This window comes from Neolamprologus multifasciatus, chromosome 17 (assembly GCF_963576455.1).
Source record: "Neolamprologus multifasciatus chromosome 17, fNeoMul1.2, whole genome shotgun sequence".
Taxonomy (NCBI): Eukaryota; Metazoa; Chordata; class Actinopteri; order Cichliformes; family Cichlidae; genus Neolamprologus; species Neolamprologus multifasciatus.
In genome coordinates this window covers 21,307,785-21,331,113 of record NC_140455.1, presented here as the reverse complement: position 1 = coordinate 21,331,113, position 23,329 = coordinate 21,307,785, and the positions used below count along the sequence as shown (strand labels likewise).

General features: G+C 39.4%; 1 protein-coding gene and 1 long non-coding RNA gene across 2 annotated transcripts in view; both read left to right on the top strand.

Moving 5' to 3' along the window:
• The window catches only part of rassf3 (Ras association domain family member 3), a 70,818-nt gene that overhangs the window by 35,792 nt on the left and 11,697 nt on the right, over window positions 1-23,329 (top strand). The window lies entirely within an intron of this gene.
• On the top strand, window positions 1,674-15,952 carry LOC146499337 (uncharacterized). The gene is made up of 2 exons (XR_014870028.1): window positions 1,674-9,616; window positions 9,804-15,952. It is a non-coding gene; the product is annotated as an uncharacterized LOC146499337 (long non-coding RNA).

Sequence of the window (23,329 nt, the reverse complement as noted above, 5' to 3'; positions counted from 1 at the left end):
TTGCCTCAACAGATTTATACAATTTACATATTACAGTTATTAGTAGAGATAATATTAGAGCAACTTAGTTTTAACTTTGATATCTTTAGGATTCTGCCATCATAGTTGTGTTTCAAGGAATTTGAAGTGAGAGTAATTGCAATGGAAAACTTAACTGATGTTGAACTGGGCTTAAAAGCTGTCAGGCAGCATCTTCTTGCCTGCAGCCTTATTTCAAGTGAATTAGAAAAAGAGCAGAAGGGATAAATGTCCTTTTAACTAGGATACCTACCCCCTGAGTTTCTAGAACATTCATCACAGGAAAGATCATCTCTGTGGATAATCAGTTAACCCTCTCAAGGCAGGCGTTGCAGATTTGCAACAAGTAAAAACTAACAACCTGATTACCCCACATACATATTTTATGAGGGTTTTTTTACTCAGAAGTACCACTGCAGATATTCTTTTGTGCATTAGCAACAAAAACTTAATTTGAGCCTGAGAGGGTTAAAAGGCTGTAAAGACTGGTTCCACCCAATGACGACTGGCCTTTTTTTTCTTCTGTATTTAGATACTAGCTGGTACATGAAAAGCATGCTTAGAAAGCTATTGTTAATTTTCTACCTGTTGATTGAGGTAAGACACAGGGTTTTTCTTATTTATTTTTAGTGTTTAAGTAGATTAACGAGGAAAGGAAAATGTAAAAGCTCCAGCTGCAGATCAGTGCTCCATAACTGACTGACCTCTGACCTTTTTTGTGTTCTTTAGGAATGTGGGTAACTTTATTCTTCTCTGTAAAGGGGTTTTAAGACTTTTTTGCATAGTCTGTGGTTTCACAATGACAGTTTTCCTAGGTGACATTTTCAGGAACAAATGAGAGACGGTAAAAAGGCTCTCTATCTTTGCCTTTGGGTATTTTGAATATCAGCAGGTAGTGAAGAGGCTAAAAAAAATGCAAATTGGAATCTGCTCTCTGTGTTAAAGTATTTTTAGTAATATGCCGCATCCTTTCACAGATTAACTATCAACTGTCAAAAAAGGAAAATAAAATAAAAAAAATTATCAAGTGTAGAACAAATATGCTTGTTTTGAAATACAAGAGAGGGAGATAATTATATATATATATTATTTTGCCAAATCATTTGATCCGCGCCACTCAAACTGGGCATTGGAGCGCTGATTGGCCAACCTGTTGTATTGGGCGAGGTTTTATTAACTGTCAGGCAGTGGATTGGCTGGCTGGAGTTATCGCACCTAATGGGCGTGGTCTTACTGTAGCCTCGCCTTGCTGTCACACCGACTCATGCGTTTAACAGACGGGACGGACAGCTTGTGGAACTTGTGGGATTTCTTCATTAGCACTTTCGAAATTGGTCCATTAGTTATAGTTGCTGATATTTCTGCTTCGTAGCAGCTGCTAGCTTCATTTTCTGTTTAAAAATGGAGAGGTTTGATTGAGTTGTTTTGACTATGCCGGTGGAGTAAAGCGAGGAAGGGAAGAACGGGAGAGAGTTGAGCGGATTTGAAAGAGGAAATCATCCCTTGCTGGTCGAACAGCGAAGCCTGCGGACAGAGACAGAGGGAGGTCTGGCCATTTACTGAGGCTGGAGTTTGTTTAGAGCTGATATTTGTTTTCTTTTGGGTGGTTTTTTGATGTGGCCGGTTCTCAGTGGAGAAGTTTTTCCCGCAAATGACGTGGAATAGCACGATGAGCAGTGGCTACAGTAGCTTGGAGGAGGACTCCGAAGAGTACTTTTTCACGGCCAGGACCTCTTTCTTCAAAAAACCCTCCGGAAAAATCACAGAGAAAAAGGTAAAGATTAAGAACACACACACTCTGTCTACACAAACTCCCTGTAAGCTGCTTTTCCTTATAAAGAAGTTGTTCTGTGGTAGAGAAGCTTTAAAGTCCAGCTGTCTCATTCAGATATGGGCGTCGTTCCGTACTGCATTAAAAAAAATCTCTCAAACCTACATTTCCCTTATTTCTAAGAGATGCTCATATTAAGAAGAAAGTAAACAAACAGATTTTTCACGTCTTACGTAGCTTTACTTAAATCCGGCATATAGCCAAAGTAAAACTAAGTAGCCCTTCAAAGTTTATCCACCACTTTTATATTTTATTCACCTGTTGTGTCCCTTTAGCTTCGCCCAAAAGGTAAAGGAGCAGAGACACTTTCAAATCCTGCAATCTTGTGGATTGTTCTTTGTGCTGAATTTGTTAGCGGGAGTAAGTTTTCCACTTTATATTTTACCATGTTGAGCTGTCCCTGTAGCGTCCCTTTAGCTCGAGCTATGAAGTTGAAAACATAAAATCATCAGAATTGTTAATGGGGTTTTGTCAGTGTACAAGCAAGTTTTCGGAATATTTGCATAACAATCTCCCATTTGTGGCTTAATCCCTTTTTGACAGTTTTAGCAGCAGGTTTAACCTACATTAGATTTCATAACAGGTGTTCTTTATTGGTTATTATATTACAGGAGGTCATTAAAATGAAGAGAGATGTATAATTTCAAGGATTGTATCCATTTTAATCACTGCATATGGGAGATTATTTCAGCAAAACAACTCTTAAAATACATAAGTATGGGACTGTAATCAGCATACTGGTGATTAGATGGTGTCAGATGAGACCACCACACCCCCAAGTCAAGTCTTTTCCCTGCAGATTGTATAAATTAGGGCTGGACTGAGCTCAGGATTGAAGTACGACCATAAACATTCAGCTTTATCATGTCTGGAACTTAATAAACAAGGTCGCTTTTCAGATCTTTGACTATCACAGACAGTCCTGCAGACACAGCTGGTTTGTTCCACACTCAGCATACTGTAACATAATAGAGCTATTCTTCTTGTCTGCCCACTTAGTGTGTGTGTGTGAGAGATGAGGAGCTTGCACATTCTGCAGCAATGCATGACCCTTCACGTTTCCATAACAGGCCTTTAACACAAGCCCTCATTCCTCATGGAAGTGTGTGTGGAGTGAGGAGAGGATGCACAATGTGGCCCACAGAGCGTTGCGAGAGAGTTTGGGACCTGTGGTGTCTTAAACTGGACCTGAAAAGGGGGCGCTGGCTGCTGTGTGGCGGTTTCCCACATGCCAACAGTAATTACAACTACAGCGGGGACGTGTCCCCTGGGGAAAATGTTTGCCACTGCTGTATAAAATTGCTGGTTGTGTATCGGAGAATAGATGGTTATTGAGAGAAGATGTGTATTTGTGTTCACCGCTGAGCTGTGTGGAGGTAGTAATTGATTACTTTAAATACTGGCGATGGTTACAGCTGGGGAATGTGCTCACTGCAGTAAAGACGGTAGTGTATGAAACTGGGGTTATGTCAGTATACCCAGGGGAAGCCTGTGTGTCTGAGGTAGACCTAAAGACACTCACATAATGAAAAAAATTAAACTATGCTGGTAAATATGTCGTCAAATTAAACGTGGCTGCCACCCTCTTCTAAGTTGTGGCCACTCCCTGCAAGTACTGTTCTACAAATGCATTTATTTTGGGGAGGATGCCTAAGGCAGGGATCTTCCTCAGCCTCAGACACAAGCGGCAGGTCATTCCTGTTAGACCTCTCTTAAGTCTGCTAGGAGGGTTCATGTGTAGTTGGTGTATTTTGCACAGTCACCTCTGATGACAAAAGCTGCTACAGCGGAGTGCCAAATTTCATTACACCGCATCTCAGGTCCTTTACTCCAAATGTTCTCCCTCAAATGCCTCAGGACACTACTGTGATACTTGGCCCAGACCTGCATGACCTTGTAAGTGTTGCACCCGTGACTCATCGTGCCTTACTTCTGTCCTGGAGGCTGCTGTTAGCTCCTAGGTTTTATTCGTAGAGCCAGCTCAAATCACCATCTAAGATGTTGTTACTTTCTGGAGAAAAAATATATGAAATAATGAAAGGCTTAAAGACATAAAGTGGCCCATAAAGTTGGCATCTTGGCCAAAATGATGCACAAGTATAGCTCCAATTGAGCCTAAATCTGGTTTGTTATGTTGAAAATGTTATTTATGTGTAAAAAGTACTTCTTTTGCTGGTAGCAGCAATAGAAACAATTCTGCTTTTGCTATGTTTTCTATGCCTTTTCATTTTGAAATCTGCTGTATAGCAGCTGAAATGAATGGCACATCCATGTGTGTTTGTATGAATTAGAAAATGAGGAAGTCCAGTTTGTGAATGCAGTTCTATCTTCAGCTCCACCACCAAGTGTGATACTTACAGTAACAGTACAAACAGTAGCAGCACTACATAGCCTCCCCATTTATAGTTATCAATCAAGAGTGGCATTTTTCATTTGGGTTACGACAAAGTGAAGTTTAATAAGCTTGAGTTTAAACAGAGAGGAGGAGGACAAATAAAGAGTGATGGACCGATTCTGGACGGCCAAACAGGGAAATGAGATGTAGCAGTCAGGCCGGAGGAAGCTTTATCTCTACACCCACGCCTGCACACATCCACCTTTTCAGTGTGTGAATGGCGTTTCTGTCGGGAAAATGTCGTGCTGACCAGTGGTTCTGTGTGTCTCATTCAAAAAACACACAAGGCTAATCCCACCCCAGCCCCCAGGATGCTGACACTGGACAGCTAAAGCAGCTCATCTTTAATTCAAATCATGCTTTCAGACTGTAGGCTCACTGTGCGCTGTTTTCCGGCAGTTTCTGACTCTTCCATAATTAGTCCGATTATAAGCTGCCGTCAAATGTTTTGTAAAACCTTTACATCACTGCAGGAATATCACTTGATTTATTGAACTTCATGTCCCTTTGAGACTAGAAATAAATACACTATGGAGCTGCAAAAAAGGTGAAAATGTGAAGAAAGCCTCCCAGTTCTTGTTGGGCGAATGGTTTTGTCTTTTAGATAACTGGATTATGCTTGATTCTGTTAGGCTGTCATATTTATTTGGAACATCTTTGGGTTTGTCTTGATGGTACAGATGATCTAATACACTTTGCTCTGACAGTGGTAGCGTTGTGCTTGAGTAATGCATGGATGGATGTCAGCAGTTGGGTCTTCACTTACCTGTTTCAGCTGACCATGAATAAGTTAATATCCTGTGGGGTCAGGTATCAGTAAGTGCTCCCACATGGAAAAGTTCCACATTTTTAAGAATTGGGGGGATAATTCAGAGATATGATATTTGACTAGATCAGTTATTCCCGAACTGGAAAAGGCCGGGGTCCAAATTGTTTTCTGAAAATCTTCTGCATCCATCTGAAATCTTAAAAACACAAAGAAGGAAGCAGGTACTTCCTTCCTTGTTTTTCCACTGATTCATTTTGTTGCAGTTGATTCAGATTTCCTTTGGTCTTCCTGCCCCATTTTTTTTTAAACTTTTATTTTATCAAATGAATTTTCCATCCTCTACATGATATGAACACACAACAGCTTACCCAATGTGAGCAAAAGAAATCTCTAGAATCCAAGTTCAAACCTTTTTATTACATTTTTAGACTCATTATCTGTAGTTTTTAAATACTTTCGTTTAGCAGGGGCCTATTATGCTTTACCTTGTTTTCTGTGGTTTATGTATACTGGTATAATAGGTTAAACATGGCCAGAGTTTCAAATAATGAATAACTAATCATAAACAAGCAGGATCAGACAACTTTTTATACTCTTGGATCTATATGATGTCACTGAAACTGCATATCCTTGTATGGTCATGAGCACAGAAGCCCCGCCCACTTCTGAGGCTGCTCAGTTATGGCAAAAATCTTAATTACAGTTGTCTCATTCAATATTGCCCTGATTATTTAGCATGATAACTGTGATTAATTTAATAACATTTTTAAACATGTATTATAACTGAGGATTTCCTTGATTATTAAATGTTTATTTAAATAGAAAACAAACACAACAACATACAAACATTAATTATCTCTCCACAGATTGCCCCAATCAAACTTTGTGATGGTTTATCTAGATCCTAATTACTGCTGGCTCCCTGTTAGTTCAGTTAATGAACAGTGAAGGAGGATGGTTAAACATGTACTGCTGTAAAAGAAACCAAAATAGCAAATCAAGACCTTATTTTGTTCTAATAATCATTGGAACCCAGCACTGCCCACCTGCTATTTAAACCTTCTGTTTAAGAGAGGCAGCCAATCAGCACAAGCCTGGCTTACAGAAAATTATTTGAAGCTCAGTTTTCTTGTGTAATGGGGGACTTAAAAAAACCCTTAAAAAAGATATGAGGCATACCTTAGAGAATTAACCTCATTACTTACTCATCACCACTCTTAATGCCTGAATTCCCAGCCCATAAATCACGAGTACTACATTTCAATTCAATTCAATTCAATTTTATTTATATAGCGCCAAATCACAACAAATGTCGCCTCAAGGCGCTTCATAGATACAGAGAAAAGCCCAACAATCACATGACCCCCTATGAGCAAGCACTTTGGCGACAGTGGGAAGGAAAAACTCCCTTTTAACAGGAAGAAACCTCCGGCAGAACCAGGCTCAGGGAGGGGCGGCCATCTGCTGCGACCGGTTGGGGTGAGAGAAGGAAGACAGGATAAAAGACATGCTGTGGAAGAGAGACAGAGATTAATAACAGGTATGATTCAATACAGAGAGATCTATTAACACATAGTGAGTGAGAAAGGTGACTGGAAAGGAAAAACTCAATGCATCATGGGAATCCCCCGGCAGCCTACATCTATTGCAGCATAACTAAGGGAGGATTCAGGGTCACCTGGTCCAGCCCTAACTATATGCTTTAGCAAAAAGGAAAGTTTTAAGCCTAATCTTAAAAGTAGAGATAGTGTCTGTCTGGAAGCTGGTTCCACAGAAGAGGGGCCTGAAAACTGAAGGCTCTCCCTCCCATTCTACTTTTAAATACTCTAGGAACAACAAGTAGGCCTGCAGAGCGGGAGCGAAGTGCTCTAATAGGGTAATATGGTACTACAAGGTCATTAAGATAAGATGGGGCCTGATTATTTAAGACCTTGTATGTGAGGAGCAGGATTTTGAATTCAATTCTGGATTTAACAGGAAGCCAATGAAGGGAAGCCAAAACAGGAGAAATATGCTCTCTCTTTCTAGTCCCTGTCAGTACTCTTGCTGCAGCATTTTGGATTAACTGAAGGCTTTTCAGTGAGTTTTTTGGACATCCTGATAATAATGAATTGCAGTAGTCCAGCCTGGAAGTAATAAATGCATGAACTAGTTTTTCAGCGTCACTCTGAGACAGGATATTTCTAATTTTAGAGATGTTGCGCAAATGGAAGAACGCAGTCTTACATATTTGTTTAATATGTGCGTTGAAGGACATATCCTGGTCAAAAATGACTCCAAGGTTCCTCACAGTGTTACTGGAGGCCAAGGTAATGCCATCCAGAGTAAGAATCTGGTTAGATACCATATTTCTAAGCTTTTCAGCGCCGAGTACAATGACCTCAGTTTTATCTGAGTTAAGAAGCAGAAAGTTAGTGGCCATCCAAGTCTTTATGTCTTTAAGACATTCCTGCAGTTTAACTAATTGGTGTGTGTTATCTGGCTTCATGGACAGATAGAGTTGGGTGTCATCTGCATAGCAGTGAAAATGTATGCTATGTCTTCTAATGATGCTGCCTAGGGGAAGCATGTATAATGTAAACAGAATTGGTCCTAGCACTGAACCCTGTGGAACTCCATAATTAACCTCAGTGTGTGAAGAGGACTCTCCATTTACATGCACAAATTGGAGTCTATTAGATAGATATGATACAAACCACTGCAGTGCAATACCTGTAATACCTACAGCATGTTCTAATCGCTCTAATAGGATATTATGGTCAACAGTATCGAATGCTGCACTAAGGTCAAGAAGGACAAGCACAGAGATGAGTCCACTGTCAGAGGCCATAAGAAGATCATTTGTAACCTTCACTAAAGCTGTTTCTGTGCTGTGATGAGCTCTGAAACCTGACTGAAACTCTTCAAATAAACCATTCCTCTGCAGATGATCTGTTAGCTGTTTGACAACTACTCTTTCAAGGATTTTTGATATGAAAGGAAGGTTGGAGATTGGCCTATAATTAGCTAAGACTGCTGGGTCTAGAGATGGCTTTTTGAGTAAAGGTTTAACTGCAGCCACCTTGAAGGCCTGTGGTACATAGCCGATTATTAGAGATAGGTTGATCATATATAAGATCGAAGAATTAATCAATGGCAGGACTTCTTTGAGCAGTTTTGTAGGAATGGGGTCTAAAAGACACGTTGATGGTTTGGAGGAAGTAATTATTGAAGTTAACTCAGAAAGATCGATTGGAGAAAAAGAGTCTAACATGACAACTGCAGTGTTAGACTCAGACTCAAGAGAGGAACTTGAATCTTTGAATGTGCCAGTCAGAAGCAGGAAGTTGCTATTGCTCAGCTCGTGTTGATAAATATGATACTGTTAAAGGAGGTAAAGACAACAGTGCTCAGCAGTATGAGCTACATCCAGCCTGTGTCAGCGTGTTCGTCCATCAGATGAGCCTGACGTAACTTTGTATAGCACGGTGTGAGAGAATAGTATTTGTTTGTGGATCCTCCCCCTACTGTTGATCATTCACTTCCCCTGCTGATAGATTTACGGTCCAGTATATTTTCCCGGACCGCACCCTGTAGCCCTTTCCAGGTGTTTTGTTTTTTCCCCTCTATCTTCTTTAGAATTGCAAGTATAGTAACAATTGCTTCATATGTCTGGTTAGACCAGTATTCGTGCTGCCAGATTTTTATCTTTACCTTCTAATCAGATGTGATTTTTATGGGAATTTCTTCAGGAATCCGAGTAAACATTAAAGTAAGGCCATTTTCTGCTATTGAGCTTAGATTTTAACCACCTTATCTCATATATGTGTGTGTGTGTGTGTGTGTGTGTGTGTGTGTGTGTGGGGGGGGGGGGGTTGAATGTCACGGTTTTTGTCTTCAAGGGTACCTGATAGACAGACTGACTGTTGTAGAGGTATACAGATAAGGATTTTATCTTTCCTGTTCTTTCTCTCTCTTACTTGCAGTGAACTCCTTTAAAGCACCACAGCCCAGATTGCAAATTATTCCCACTTTATTTTGTAGACTTCTTACATTCTTTTACCTGCAAACTGAACTTCCTTTCCTCTATTAGAGAACATTTATTGTGTTTTTGTTATGTCTAATAGCAGGGGTTCCTAGCATTTTTTTACTTCACCGGGCCAAATAAAACTAAAATGCAGTTATGACTGGTCAAATAATTACATAGATGGAAAATTAGAATATCTGTTCAGGGATAATGGGGTTCAAAGTAGAGATGTTGCTCTCACATCTGAATGAGACATTTATATTGGTTTTAGGCCTCTGAGGCGAGATATTCTAGGCATGTCTGACAGGAAGGAGACCCCGGGGCACACCCAGGGCAAGGTGGAGAGATTTTATCTCGCAGCTGTATTGAAAACCCTTCGGTGTCCCATGGAAGAGCTGAAGGAGGTGGCTGCCTCAGATCCACATCACCCACATTTTTTGGACTCCTGGCCTTAAAGAATAGTCTCCTTTAAGATTTCAGCTTATGAATTCCTTATACATTAAACAAAGAATAATAAGATAAGTTTTGTCTTAGTTAACTTTAAATATCATTTGTTATCTCTTCTAAAATCTTCCCATCAGATGAGGATGGGCAGATGTACATGCATACATGCTACAGTTGCTGTCATTTGGTTTCACATGGTCTCATGTGGGATTTGAACCCAGCTTCTCCAGATGGAATTTCACCAATCAGCCCATTATATCTTACTTGTTTGGATTCAACAGATGTGGTCTTAACTCTTCTGATTGGCCAAAGATCCCAGATCTCATGTGCAGGAGTATAGTTCCTCTTTCAGACTTCTTAAATATAGTTATATACAGAAAGGTTATTATAAACTACTGTTACACACGCATTGTTTGCCTGAATTTTCATAGAATGAAAAATGACAAAGCAAATGTCCAACAGACTCAAGTTTAATCAAAATTAAACGGTCTATAGCCAGCCTCCTTTGTAGTATAAGATCCATGTGATGTGAGATTGTGCCGAATTGCACCAGTTTGAGAATAGTGCAGGTAACATTCAGTTGTCATCAACCCAAGGAGAACTTTCACTTAAATTAAAAAAGAGAGAAGAAAGCTAAAGTGAACTGAAGTGGAAACTTCGGCCAATCTCCTGGCCTCCTGGCCGCTATAAAATGACTATTTCTTTCCAGTTGTGCCAAAAACCTTTGCCTACTCCAGCTTTTAAGATACTTATAATTAAACATGAGCATGTCAGAAATGTAGTGTCCTGTGTTTCCTTGTTTGGATTTTCACAGTCAGTTGATTTGACTTTGGGGAAGAAAGTAATTCTTTGGAAATTGTTTGTTTACTTTGAAACCTGAGTTGATGACCAATGACATGTCATCCAGAAAGACTTGACGTTTGTGGTTAGAGTCAGCTGGAGAGACCAGAAGAGAGGAAGTGATTATATCATAGCCGTACTTCTCTTTCAGCGTAAAAAGTCTGAATTGTTTGCACTAATTTCAGTTTAAAGTCTTTTCACTGTGTAACCAGTGGGTTTTTATAAAAACGTGTATACAGAGTCAGTGATTTCTGCTGTGGATGGCCAGCGCTGATTTATTTTTAAAACGCCACCTTTGTTTTAATCCTGTGTTGTCTTTCCTGTCTGTGTGAATCCAATCCATCTTTTCTCTCATTCCCCCTCTCTAGATTTCCTTCCTCTGTCTGTCCAACATGTTCTCACCTCCTCACCCCTCCAACCATTTCCCCCTTCCTCCATCATTGTTGTATGTCACTGTGGTCTGTTCTCAACTCTATATCCTGTTCTTTCTATAACAAGGCCACCCAAGTTTTGTTGGAGTTCAGTAACTGTAGCCATATTGCAGATTTAGTCTTTGACTTGTTCTGTTTGTGTCAGTCTTTCGCTCTTGACGCTGCTCCAGGATTGTTTTAAATTCTTTTCATTGGCATTGCCGTCTTGTCCACCTCTCACAAGAGTTGGTGGCATGCTGCATCATAAATAATTGTAATGTCAAATTGTTTTTTCTAGCAGAAGTCATTCTACCATCAGCAAATCCTTCTTCCTTTTTTTCTGCTGCTGTCACATTTGGTTTTGAAACAGTTGTCACAGTCCAGACAGTTGCTTGTACTAGTTCTTGGTTTTGTAGTACGAGTACCCAGTTTAAGCTTCTTGCCCAGTATCATGACCATTAAGTCCTAAAGGTTTTAGTCTGAATTAGAGCTGGTTTGTCCTTGGCTGTCTTTGAACCGTGCCAAAGACTATTGGGCCACATCCATAGATGCAGATTAAACTCATGGTTAGTGTTTCCCACACAGACTTTACTTTGGCGTGCTGCCTGGCTATACATATTAAAGGCTGACCAATTGTTTTTCAAGTCATTTTGCATTTTGTAGTTTTTATTTTTCGTCTCTTCAAAAGAACAGGACAACCATATTACTAGTGAGCAATCCCCTTGTTCTTATTTTGAAACTTTAGTCATTGCTAACGATCTATTGGTGGCCGTTTCCACCCCCACCTACCAGCAGACCTCAATGTCCTGCATGTCATTAGGCTTTCTCAGAAAGTCCTTCATCCGTGGTTGTGAAAACACCAAATTATGCTCAAGTTAACACAATCTTAACTATGGAGACCAATAATGATTATGTTTACCCCACAAACAGGCAGGAATAACTCTGGATAGCAATGAGGCTGCCATTATTTGTTATCATTTATTATTTCTGTGCAAGCTGCAAAAATTATTGATTATTTCTGATCACTAATCAATATTCAGGGCTGGGGAAATACAGTAATAATGCAAACCAGTGCCCTGTCCATCCTTTTATTAAAAAAAAAAAGATAAGCAAGGACTTCAGGCGTGTCTTTCGTCAGTCTGTGATTATAACTTCCTCAGCTGCCACAGTGAGAGACCTCAGGTTGGTCATCTGGCAGATCAAGCATCATGTGATTGTGTGTGAATTGCAGTTGTGTTTAAAGTCCTCTCAGTTAACCTTTAGTGTGTTTAGACTCACAACTTTGCCATGCCAACCGTAAACACTGAGGTGGTGTTAACAGAAGGTCTCCTTTCAGTTTTGTAAATGCTGACATTGAAGGCCTCAAAGCTTTCATACAACTTGAATAACCAGGTGCTGAAAGTTGTTTCTAAACTGCAAATTGTGTTTCTATCTCAGTGAACTAAATCTTTTGGTAAATGAAGGCTCAACATGCCCAAGAAGAATGTCATCACCTTGATGTTTAACTTTTCAAGGTTGCTTCATGAGATCAGAATATTTTTTGTGATACTTTGACAGATATTAAGATTAATCACTGTAGCTGATTGTCGTAAAGTTCACAGTGAATCCTTTATATGATATAGTTGCAGGGTAGGAAGTACCTCAATAACTTATTAGATTGACTGGAATAATATTTTGTACAGAAATTAACACTTGTGTTCCCCAGAGGATTGATCATTCTCACATTCATGATCCCCTGACCTTGTCTTTCAAGGCTATAATAATAGAAATATTCATGGTTTTGAGTGCAGTATTTTAACAGCTATTACATGGATTGCAATGCAGTTTTGTACAGGCAGTCATGTTCCCCAGAGGATTGATTCTTCTGACTTTCAGGATCTACAGACTTTGCCTTTCAGGGCATTATTGGTTTAATTTATACAGTTTTGATTTAAACGTCCCACCAGCTATTGCATTGAGTGCCATGAATTAACATGTACAGGCTTCATGTTCCCCAGAGGGTTTATCATTAGGACTTTTATGATTTCCCTCAGGACCACAGCAGGTTAATCTTTACTGTTGTGAAGATTAGTTTGTGAAGCTTCAAGCTGAGTCGGGGCTTGCTGAAACTAGACGTAAAGAGCATAAAAATTCACCTTGGTGTTCTATTCAATATGACTTGACGCAAGAGATTGAGCGCATTTGTGTGGAAAGTGTTTGCAGAGATTATAAAGTGAGGGCAGGTTTCCCATACTTTATGGAGGCTTTATTAGACCTGGAATCCACGTCCTTCGTTTACATGGTGAACCCTTTGAGACCTGCTAGCTATGTTATCAAACCTGTCTTCACCATACTTTGCATTTGTCTGACTTCCATTTTGAGTTTAAATGGCCTCTCAGGGTGAATTCTTAGCTTCAGATGCTTTTAAACACTGACAGAAATAAAATGACAAGGCCCTTCTGCATACTTTACTGCAAGAGGGCCTTGTAATTATTTTAGAGTAGTTTCAAAATTGAACACATCGACTGCTTCAACTCTAAAAACTGCCCTTTAAGATATCACTAGTTGTAGTGTTGCAGCTCATTGTTCTTTGAGATCAATCTCTGTTGATTGCCTCCAGGTTATATAAAGCTTTTTATGAGACTCTTGCCTTTGCCCTCTCCTATGTTCTGCTTTTCCAAATGAAACATAAGTGATATTGTTCTCAGCCGCGTGGCCCTCGCTATCTCTTCAAACAGAACCAGAGTGCTTTTATTCCTGGAAGCACACACTTATATACACAGACACATGCACACACAGGTCCTCTGCACAGCAGTGTTGTATAATAAGATAAATTTGCCTTTGAATCGAACCACCTGCGTCATGGAGAATATGAGGTGTTTGTCAGGATTGCGTGCATGCTGGAGACAAAGTTGAAGAGGAAAAGGATCAGAAAAAGGTCTTCATGACTTTATATATATTTAGCATATTGGACAGTGCAATAAAGCACATTATTTATTGCCATTTGCACTGTGCAATAAAAAAAACTTCTCCCATTGTTGTCCCTCAGATGTTGTAGGTGGCATAAAGTGTCCCTTAACAAAACCGGTGTTACTGAGGTTACCATTTATCAAGCATTAATGCATCCTCTCAAATGAGGACTTTCCTCTATTCTCTTCTTAGTGCATCAGTAACTGAGTCCTCTGAGTCCTCTGAATTTGAAGATATGATTTTTTTTTTTTATTGCAAAAATAATCATTAGCTGCTGCAGCTGCACAATAACTCTTTCACCCTGCTCTTTACTTGTGAGCCTGCTCATGGCTAATGATGAATCACACAACCAGCTGCCTGAAACAGACACTCTGCTGCATGGCTATCATCCAAACTCACCGAACAGGTGGTCAAGAGGATCACAAACTATCACCACCACCACTAATTTATCATACCTCTCTGCGAAGAGACTGGCCACCTGTAGCATCACATTACAGGGTACCAGATGGAACGTGGATTTTACCATGTAAAGGTGTATTTTTTTTTTTCCCCCAAAAGCATTTCTTAACTCAGGGGATTGGTATGCGAGCGGTTCCCCCAGAACTTAAACCTGATCTCAAAGTGTACAATCAATGTAACACGATGCAAAAGCAACAGGACAATATGTCGTTATTTATACTTGTTTGTGAGAAAGTGAGCAGTGGGCTTTCGTGCCCTGTCTGCTCTGTGTTTATATGACCAGTAATGAAGCATGCGTCGGCCGGTCCCTGCTGTTACCACCGTCTCAGATAGCACCCCTCAGTCACACAAGCTCATCTGGGAGTAGTTACGCCGGCTGTGATCTCTGGGGCACCATTATCAGCAAACCACAGAACACTTAAATTGTATCAGGTCTTCAGAGAATGTGTGCTGATGTGATGAAGATGGCCTTCTCTTGCAGGTTTTGAAGGTTCTCTTGTCGACAAAGGATTTTGTTTTGTTTTTTTTGGGTTTTTTTGCACATGTTGTGGTAAATTAACAGTTACAGTTTTGGTAAGAAGAAACTGCTTTTGGAAAGGCGGGTAATGAATAAGGTCAGGATGAGTGAGCAGTGTTGTTTCTTATATAACAGAAATAAAAGCAGCATTTTAGTTGGTTGTGATTTCAGATCAAGTGTTGTGTATAAAGCTTTGAAGTTGCTAAAGGCAAGAAATCTTTTCTTGTATTGGATTTTATTGAATTTCTCTTTGAGCCAAGCTCTGCACAGCATGGAAATGGTCCCCTGCACAACGGAGAGTAATTACACAAAGATGTCACTTTCAGACCAACATCATGCTTGACTTTGGCATGACTGACAAGTCATTAGCCAGCGAACCTACCTGACCAACTCTCCCCAATAATGACCATAATTTATAAGGTGAACTTGTTGTTTTTATTCAGTGTGTGATAAGAAACTGGCGATTGAACCCATAAGGCCATCAGAAACATTTTGTGCAACATAAAAATGATTATGAATCATGGCTGCCTCAGAGACATTTTAGATATGGAGACAGCTGAAGCTTATAGTGGTTTACAACTAGCTGTACTTCCTAATACGAACATGTTGTGTTGTACAACTGAAACTCACCCCTAACCTGTTGCAGCAGATGGCTGCAACAGGTTAGGGGTGAGTCATAGAGCTTGGTCATAGAGGGTCGTCTGAAAGGGTTTTCTCTGTATTATTGTAGGGTGTTTACTTCATAATATAAAGTATATTGAATTTTGAATTTCATGTAAAAGTCTGGGTTTCTATTTATTATGCTGCACTGTAACATTGTTTGCATAGTGTGTCCTGATTCTCTGTAATTTGCTTCTTATCATCAGAGTGAAATGCAAGATGCACAACTGTCCTTATTTTCATTTCTTTTTCCAAAACAACAGACCTGCGGCATCTGCATCTGCTGCCCTTGGTACAATAGAAAAACAAGTTCTCCTCTTGCTGCCGTTAAAGTATTGAAGTAAATTAACGCCGTAAGAAATCTTTTCCCTACTACTTCATCACTGATCCTTGGCAGACGAGCTACCTCACATAAGTAATCAGTTCATTAAAAAAGACGTGTTATTGGTGTGTCAGTCAGTAAATTTCCATATGCCCCACTCATCGCTCCATAACATGCATAACGTTAGGTCTAGCCCTGATGACAGTATAAAGACTCACAGACTTGTGTGTGAAGTAACCCTTCATCCTGTGTGTCATTTGAAATAGAGTAATCTTGGATCTGTCACACTGAAAACCTCCACGGTCTGTGGGTTCCCTTTCTTTTCTTTTTTTTTTTTTTAAATAAATGGTCTGGTGATCATTATCTTGGTGTGTGTGTGTGGTTTCAACATTTGGGTTTTTGCTGATTATAACCGAACCTGTTTTCTAGCTGATTTAACGTTGGTGTATGCTTGTATGGAGGTGGAGAGTTATTCAGACTCTTAAAAAGGATTTTCCATCATAGTGTAATTGGTGTAGGGCTGGTCTAACTATAGAGCAACATTACACTCTTCCTCATAACATCCACTTGGAGTTGCATATCTCACAGGTATTGTTTGCTTTGTTTCACTATAATGCCCATCCAGACCCAGCTCATTGTTTCCATTGTATTGTCACAACAATTGTTAGCACTACTTTATGTAATTTAAGACTGTTTTTATAAAACAAACTATGAATCAGCTTAATGACTATGAATATGCGTAAATGATATGATTGCAACAAGCTCCTGACCTAGGTTGTGTAACTGGTTTAAACTGGAATTATAGTGATATGCTTTTCCTTATTTTCCTTCATATATGCACTGTTGTTGGAATCTCGTATAACATGGCCAGACTTTTGAATGATCATGTCAGTGTCAGGGCAGCAAATCGCTGTGATTTATTAAACTTTCTTGTGTCTTTTCTAAACTGTTTGCAGGTTTGGATTGTTAGGTTTGAACCAATTTTCAGCAAAGTTGTAGTGGTACCAAAATTGGCCAAAACTCTGCTATTCGTTGGAAATCAAATCAAACCTTTTGAAGCGTTAAAGATGGGCGTAGCCTCTGCGATGGCACCTATTGGCCTAGGATGTTTTACAGTTGAAGGCTCAAGCTGAGTGTTGGATGTGACCAGGGAGAGGTGAGCTTGAACGACTTGTGATTGACATGTCTGCCAGTGAGCCATTGGACATCATCGTAAAATGTTTAGTAGGGTCACAGTGAAGGGAAGGAGAATGCCGTTTTCCTATCGATTTCTATACTATTGGAAGTCTTTGTGTAACCAGAGGAGTCGCCGTGTGCTGGTATTTAAATAAATAAATAAAATAAATATATAATATATGCACAGCCATTATGGATATAGTTGAGCCTTAAGCACTAAGGATTTCAGTGGGGGTTTTATTTTTAATGTTTTGCTAGCTTATTAGCCTGTTTTTAACCATTGTTTACAAGACTGTATACTTTTACCCTTTCACTGGCAACTATTCAACTACTCCTTTTTCTCATATGAGCTTAGCTGTTAGTGTCATTTGGTGGAGTCCGCCCTTGACCTTGTTATTGTTTATTATCTGAAGTAGCTCCATGGAAGACTTGCCTCGTTTTTGTCTCTAATCTCATTTCACCACAACTCACATGTTTGATTAGCTTAATATTTGCTAGTTAGTGTCACATTTGACTTTTGTGCCATTTTAATCAAAGTCAAGGTCAAGTTTATTTATACAGCACATTTCTAACAACTCATGCTGCACAAAGTGCTTTACAAACGAATATGCAACTAAAATAAGTAAAATGCACAACAATGATGGAATAAAATATATAAAAGAGAAGGAATAATACCATAAGAAAATAAAAACAACTAAAACAATAGTATCGTCCCAACACTGTGTCCAACATGATCAGGTTGTAGCATGCTTTCCCTGTTCCCCACCAACTCTGTTTATATTCCTTTATTTATGGTGGTCTCTAGCACACTTGCAGCACTAAAGTTGAATCCAGCGAAGCTACACTCTGGCTTGTGTCACTGCTTAAAAATCTCACTGTTTATTCAGCACAGCATTACTGAAAAGGCTGCTGGATCTTTATTTAACATGCTTCATTTTCACTTTAATCCATCTCATCAACAGTACAACACAAAGCTAACCACAGTTGTGGTGATGGGAATGTACCTGGTCACATGGTGCTAGTGGTGGGCATATAAATTAGACTGACGCCTACAGTACCTTCAGAAAGTCATAAACATGTGTGCTTACACACCCAACAGGAGCTCAATATAACTTTCCTGGAGGAGGAGTGTGAGACTGCCTGAGGCTGATTTAGTGTTCATGTTTTCAGATATGACTGACTCGCTGTCCTGTTGCTTCATGTGTGACTCAACTGAGACTGCTGTGGGGGGTTGCCAGCAGCGAACCTTGTTCCACAAACCTTCATTGCCAGTGTTGTGTTCGTTTGCTTTTGCTTTCTTTGGCCGTGTTTGTCTAAATTATGACTGTGGCTCTCAGAGAAGTTGTAACATCTCATTAAAGAATTTAATGAGGCTGGTTTGTTTGTTTTGTTTGTTTCTTTTGCATGAGAGTTGGCGATGTAGGACTCTGGAAACTGGTTTGGGGTTCCTGTAGTCTTCCAGCTCTTCAGTAAACTTTCAACTTTTAAGTCTTATTGGTGTCTGGGTTTTTAACTCTATCAGACATCTTCACATTAACTTTGTTATTGTCGGTCAGTAACTTGTTTTTATGACCGTCAGGATGAAAATCTTGTTTTTTTAGAAATAACACTATTTTTGGGGCCATGCTGTAACTGTTGATTCAAATCAAGGATAAGCCATGTGACAGGAAATTATATTAGTTTAACCAAAACGATCAGCTATTAAGGTCTTTTCTAACTCTGGGAAAATGTGAGATAGCCCTGAAAAAGCGCTCCGTTTGTGTTTAACATCACAAATTGTCCTCTGGTTGTTGTCTTTCATTGTAAACAGCGTGACTTTGAAACTAATTTATTTACACAGGCAGCATATTTTGTAACTGCAGCATGAATCCAAACCTTATGCTTCATGTCTAGCACTGCAGTGTAGGACGCAAGTTTAAATTTATGGAACATTTGTGGTTGGGCTGTTGATGTCGATGCGATGGTGCACATCAGGTTTGACCCACGGCGTAGGAGTACAAGTCCCCTGGAACCCTATGAAAAAGGTGATAACCATTGCGTTTGAACATTTTTGAAAAAATAATTTAAAGTGGTTTTTATCACCTAAACCTAACCAATTAATTTAGAATTAAAAACTCCACCAAAACAACTGTAGCAGTGAGACTATTCACACCACTGTCAACCCTTCAGCTTCCAAATGTGGATGTTTTTGGGGTTTTTTTTTTTTCCCATTTTGCTTTTTTTTATGTCCTAAAACATAAAAAGTGTCCAGACGTACTAATCAATAGATGACTATTTCACAAAGTTCTGTCAGATTGGGCATTTCAGTGAATGTCTTGGCCAATAGATGACAAAAAATGTCATAAATAATAAAATAATCAGTAATCAAAAGTAGGGATGGGTATTGATAAGATTTTCACGATTCCGATTCCATTTTCGATTCTGTTTAACGATTCGATTCTCTTATCGATTATTCTTTTTTTTAAAAAAGGAGAACACTAAGGTCAATTACCTCAGAACTTTGTTTTATATCTTCTCTTTGAACAAGATAGAAATTTAGGATTAATTACACAAGAATATCCAATAATGTCCCTGCCTACAATTAAACACATTCACTTACCGAAAATCGGGGGCATCTGCTGTGGCAAATGGGTGCAAACCTTTTACCACAAACGTAGTCACTGCTCGGTGACATTCGTCTATCCTGGCCTGAAAGGAGACGCTACAGGTAGACTGCAGCGAGAACTGCCAGCATCTGAGCCAGCCAGACTCTGTCTGTCTCTCTCATCATGGTCACCTAAATGCACAGTAATGGCAGGTTTTGTAATAAGGCAAATCGCGCTAAGATAATATGCACTGTTAGTTGATTATTTACCTGCCGGAATTAAAAACATGACATTCATTTAAGGTTATCGCGTGTTTTGTGAGCAAATGCTTTTGCATATTTGTAGTGTTTCCTCCCTTAAATGAAATATCTACTTTGCAAGTATTGCAAGTTGCCCTGTTGTCATCCGTTCTCGTAAAGTATAACCAAACTTTTTAGCGTTTGAGCCGCCATGTTTCCTGCCAGGTAAATGACGCTCCGCGACGTGGTTAACAAATCAGTGAAAAAAAGGACAAAAACCCCTCCATATTCATCAGGTAGTGATCTTTAGCTGTTGGGATTTATATATTTCTCTGATTTAATTATTTTTTAGAAGTTCATGGGTCAGGCGATAAAAGATTTATTCAGAAAACTAGTCATCAATAATAAGTGAAAATGATATTGAAAGTAATCTGCAGTTTGTTTTCGGTGGAATAAAAGTCTCGAGGGGATCTCTCCATTATCTTTGGCTCAAACACACCTCGTTTGTTTCACTGCCTTCCTCCAAGGTCAGAACTATGAAGTTTCAAAATCTCAGCCCACACATGCTTACTCACTCCCTCCCCCCAACACACACACACATGAACACACACATGAACACACCTCTTTGGGTCCGTTGCTCAATTCTTCTTGTGCAAAGCCGCGACTTCAGCCAGTGTTCCTGGGAATCGTTTCAGCCTTAAAATCAAGAATAAAAAGGTCCTAAAAATATCTTTTATTTGTGCTGTCATGTGTGGCAAAACCATAATAGACCATTATAGAATTATAATGCATTATTCCAACATCAGTCTTAATTTGTATCGATCGAGGGTTTGTTATAGACACGATTGCTTGTGTGAGTCTTTCCCCAGCAGTGTGTTTTCCCCTGTATGTAGCTGTGTTAATGAAAGCCATTTTTCAGGCTAATGAGAACATTTCTCAGCAGGCACTTAGCAGTTTGGGCTGATGACCCAAACGGTTAGACAGCAGCGGCGTCATGCTTTCAATGTTATATTCATCTCCAACGCAACTGTGTCAACAGCCTGAGTGTTAGCGGAGCCTGAGAAGAAAAGCGACCCGGCTTTATTAAATGTGGCGTCAGAATATGACAGCTGCTAACGACAGAAACGGTTTTGATTTATTTCATTTTTTTTCTCTACTTTTTCTTTTCCTCACGCCCTGCTTTTTCTTCTAACCCTGTTCCTCCTTCATCTTCTGCACGTCTTTGTCGGTGTTGGGAGCAGAGCGCTCTCCATCTCTGGGTGGCCTGGTGGTCTCCTCACTCGCTGATTGAGCTGAGGCTTAACTGTGTGTCCTGAACATGTTTTCATGGTGTACTTCCCTGACCGCACTCAGAACGCATTGTCAGCGGTCCAGTTTGGTTCACATCATTGTGCTGAAGTGATGTCTCTGTGTGGTCCTGCTGATTTAGTATGCAGGTTTTTACCTCTTGGCATGCAGAGACAATAACATAATTTTTTCTGACTTATTATATATTTTGCCTCATTTTAAACTTTACATTTGAGGTTAAAGCTGAATATTTTACTTGTTAACAACCTTATTTTGGTCTATAAATAAGTGTCTGGATTGTATTTAATGATATTCTGACTCTCCTCTCTTTTCATGAGGTTTTGTAGTTATCTTTACATTCATTTTACTGCAGATTAATTTTGAGCACGTTTGAATCTTCTTCAAGAAAAAGGCAATAATATATTTAATGATATCAGAAGAACAACAAAAAGCTAATGTTGCTCAGGTTAGTTTGATTGAGAGTCAAAGTGATACACGTTTAATCACCTGGCAAGCATTTTTTAAATTAACTTTATTTTTTCAGTTTTGTTTCTCTTGTTTTTGTTTATTTAAGCTTAAATTGCTAAATTTTGCTGGGGGTAGCTGTGTTATTTGCAGCTTCTCCCCCTCCCCCTTCTAAATCATGTACATAATATCTTAGCTTTGGGCTGTGTTGAGGAGTAACACTGGATATTTTCACTCTTTTTTTGAAGAGTTAACAAAGCTTAAAATAACAGCACAGAGACTGCCTCTAGCAGCTTTGTCAGCCTCGAGGCCTGGAAATCCTCCAAAGTGTGAATGAATGATAGCTAGTGGTTATAGAAAATGGATAATTGTGGTTTACAGCTACTCTGCTGGAGCAGCTTTGCAAGTTTCAGTGTTCAAAGTAATCCTTATTTGTCTTATACGTAGCCTTGATGCAGCTTCTCAAATCTCCATCATCTCAGCTCTTAAACGGATGATTTGAACAGCAGGTAGGCGGGGATTTCCCCTCACTCTATGACATCATATAAAAACAAGAGTAGGAAAAAAATATTTAGAGCAGTTTGAGTCTCCCCAACCCTTACTGGGATTACTTCTGCATGCATCTGACCTTGATATTTGAAGCTTTGGTCATGTTTAATATAAGTATCTGCCAATGTAATATTACATAGACATGACAGAAATAAAGAAAAGCAAAATACCTCAACATGTATAGATGCACGAGTAACTCTGGAACGTGTGCGTACGACCTGTCTGTTACAGAAGAACAGTATGAGGATGTCTGTGGGACATTTAAGTGATGTTGCACATGCATGTGCACGAGCATTACTGTAGGAATGCTGAGAGGAAAGGTGTGGCTGGGCTCGACTTCCCCCCATGGATCGGCAGGAAGTAACAGAGAGAGGGAAGCTGTGGAGGGGGAAATTAATAAAAGGCGCTTTGTTTTGTTTTGTTATCCTAGTAGAAAGTGGCCTCAGCTTTAAAAGAGAGATTGGGAATAAATTTCAGTAGTTGCTGCTAGTTTCTCTTTCTTTTTGTGTGTGTGGGTGTGTAAATTATAAAGTTATTGCCAAGTATAGTTAATATAAACGTGTTCACTGTGTGGACTTTTGGTTAATTATTTCAGTTTAGTGGGAAACTAACATGATTTGTAGTCATCGAGTCAGTACAGAAATGTGAAGCTGGCCTAGAAGCAAGCAGAATTAATTTTAAAATACACAGTTTACAGTAAGAAATGAAGGCTCGTTGTTCATTTTTATAACATAAAACAGAATTTCAAACAATCTATGATTAAGCTTCTCCAGAGTGACGCTTGGCGCTTTCTTTAGTCTCATGATGATTTTCAGATGATAATGAAATCTTTAAAGATGTCCCATCAGACTTTAAAAGCTTGTAATGAACATTTATTGCTTTTTTTTTTCATTTAAGTTTTAAGAATTTGTTTAGGAAAACACAGGTGACATTAAAATTAGACCACAGATACTGGAGAATCTTCTAGAATCTGGAAAAAGTCAAGAGCTTTCCATGAAAGCATCAGCACCACTGAAGATAAAGGAGGGATAGAGTTTAGAGAATGATGTAATATATTGCACCTATAGAGGACTGTCCCAGTGTTAACTCCTGTCAATGTTTTGCTAAACGGACTTGCCTCTCCTTTAATTATCTCAAACATACAGATCTGAGTCAAAGATAAGGACAGAAAACTACCCAGCTGTACTCGAAGTGTCTTTGTTGTCCTTTAAAATATAGGTTCAGTTTAGGTGAATGACTGTGTTTAGTCTGCCTGTAGCACCTTTAACACACAAGTGCACAGTGTTAGTCTGAGCTAAACATGTTTTATCTACACGCACACAGTGATGTCAGTGTTTACAGACAGGCGATGCAGACGAGCGTGACGGTGCTAAACAGAGACGAATGGTGTGTGTGCGCGATAAGATCC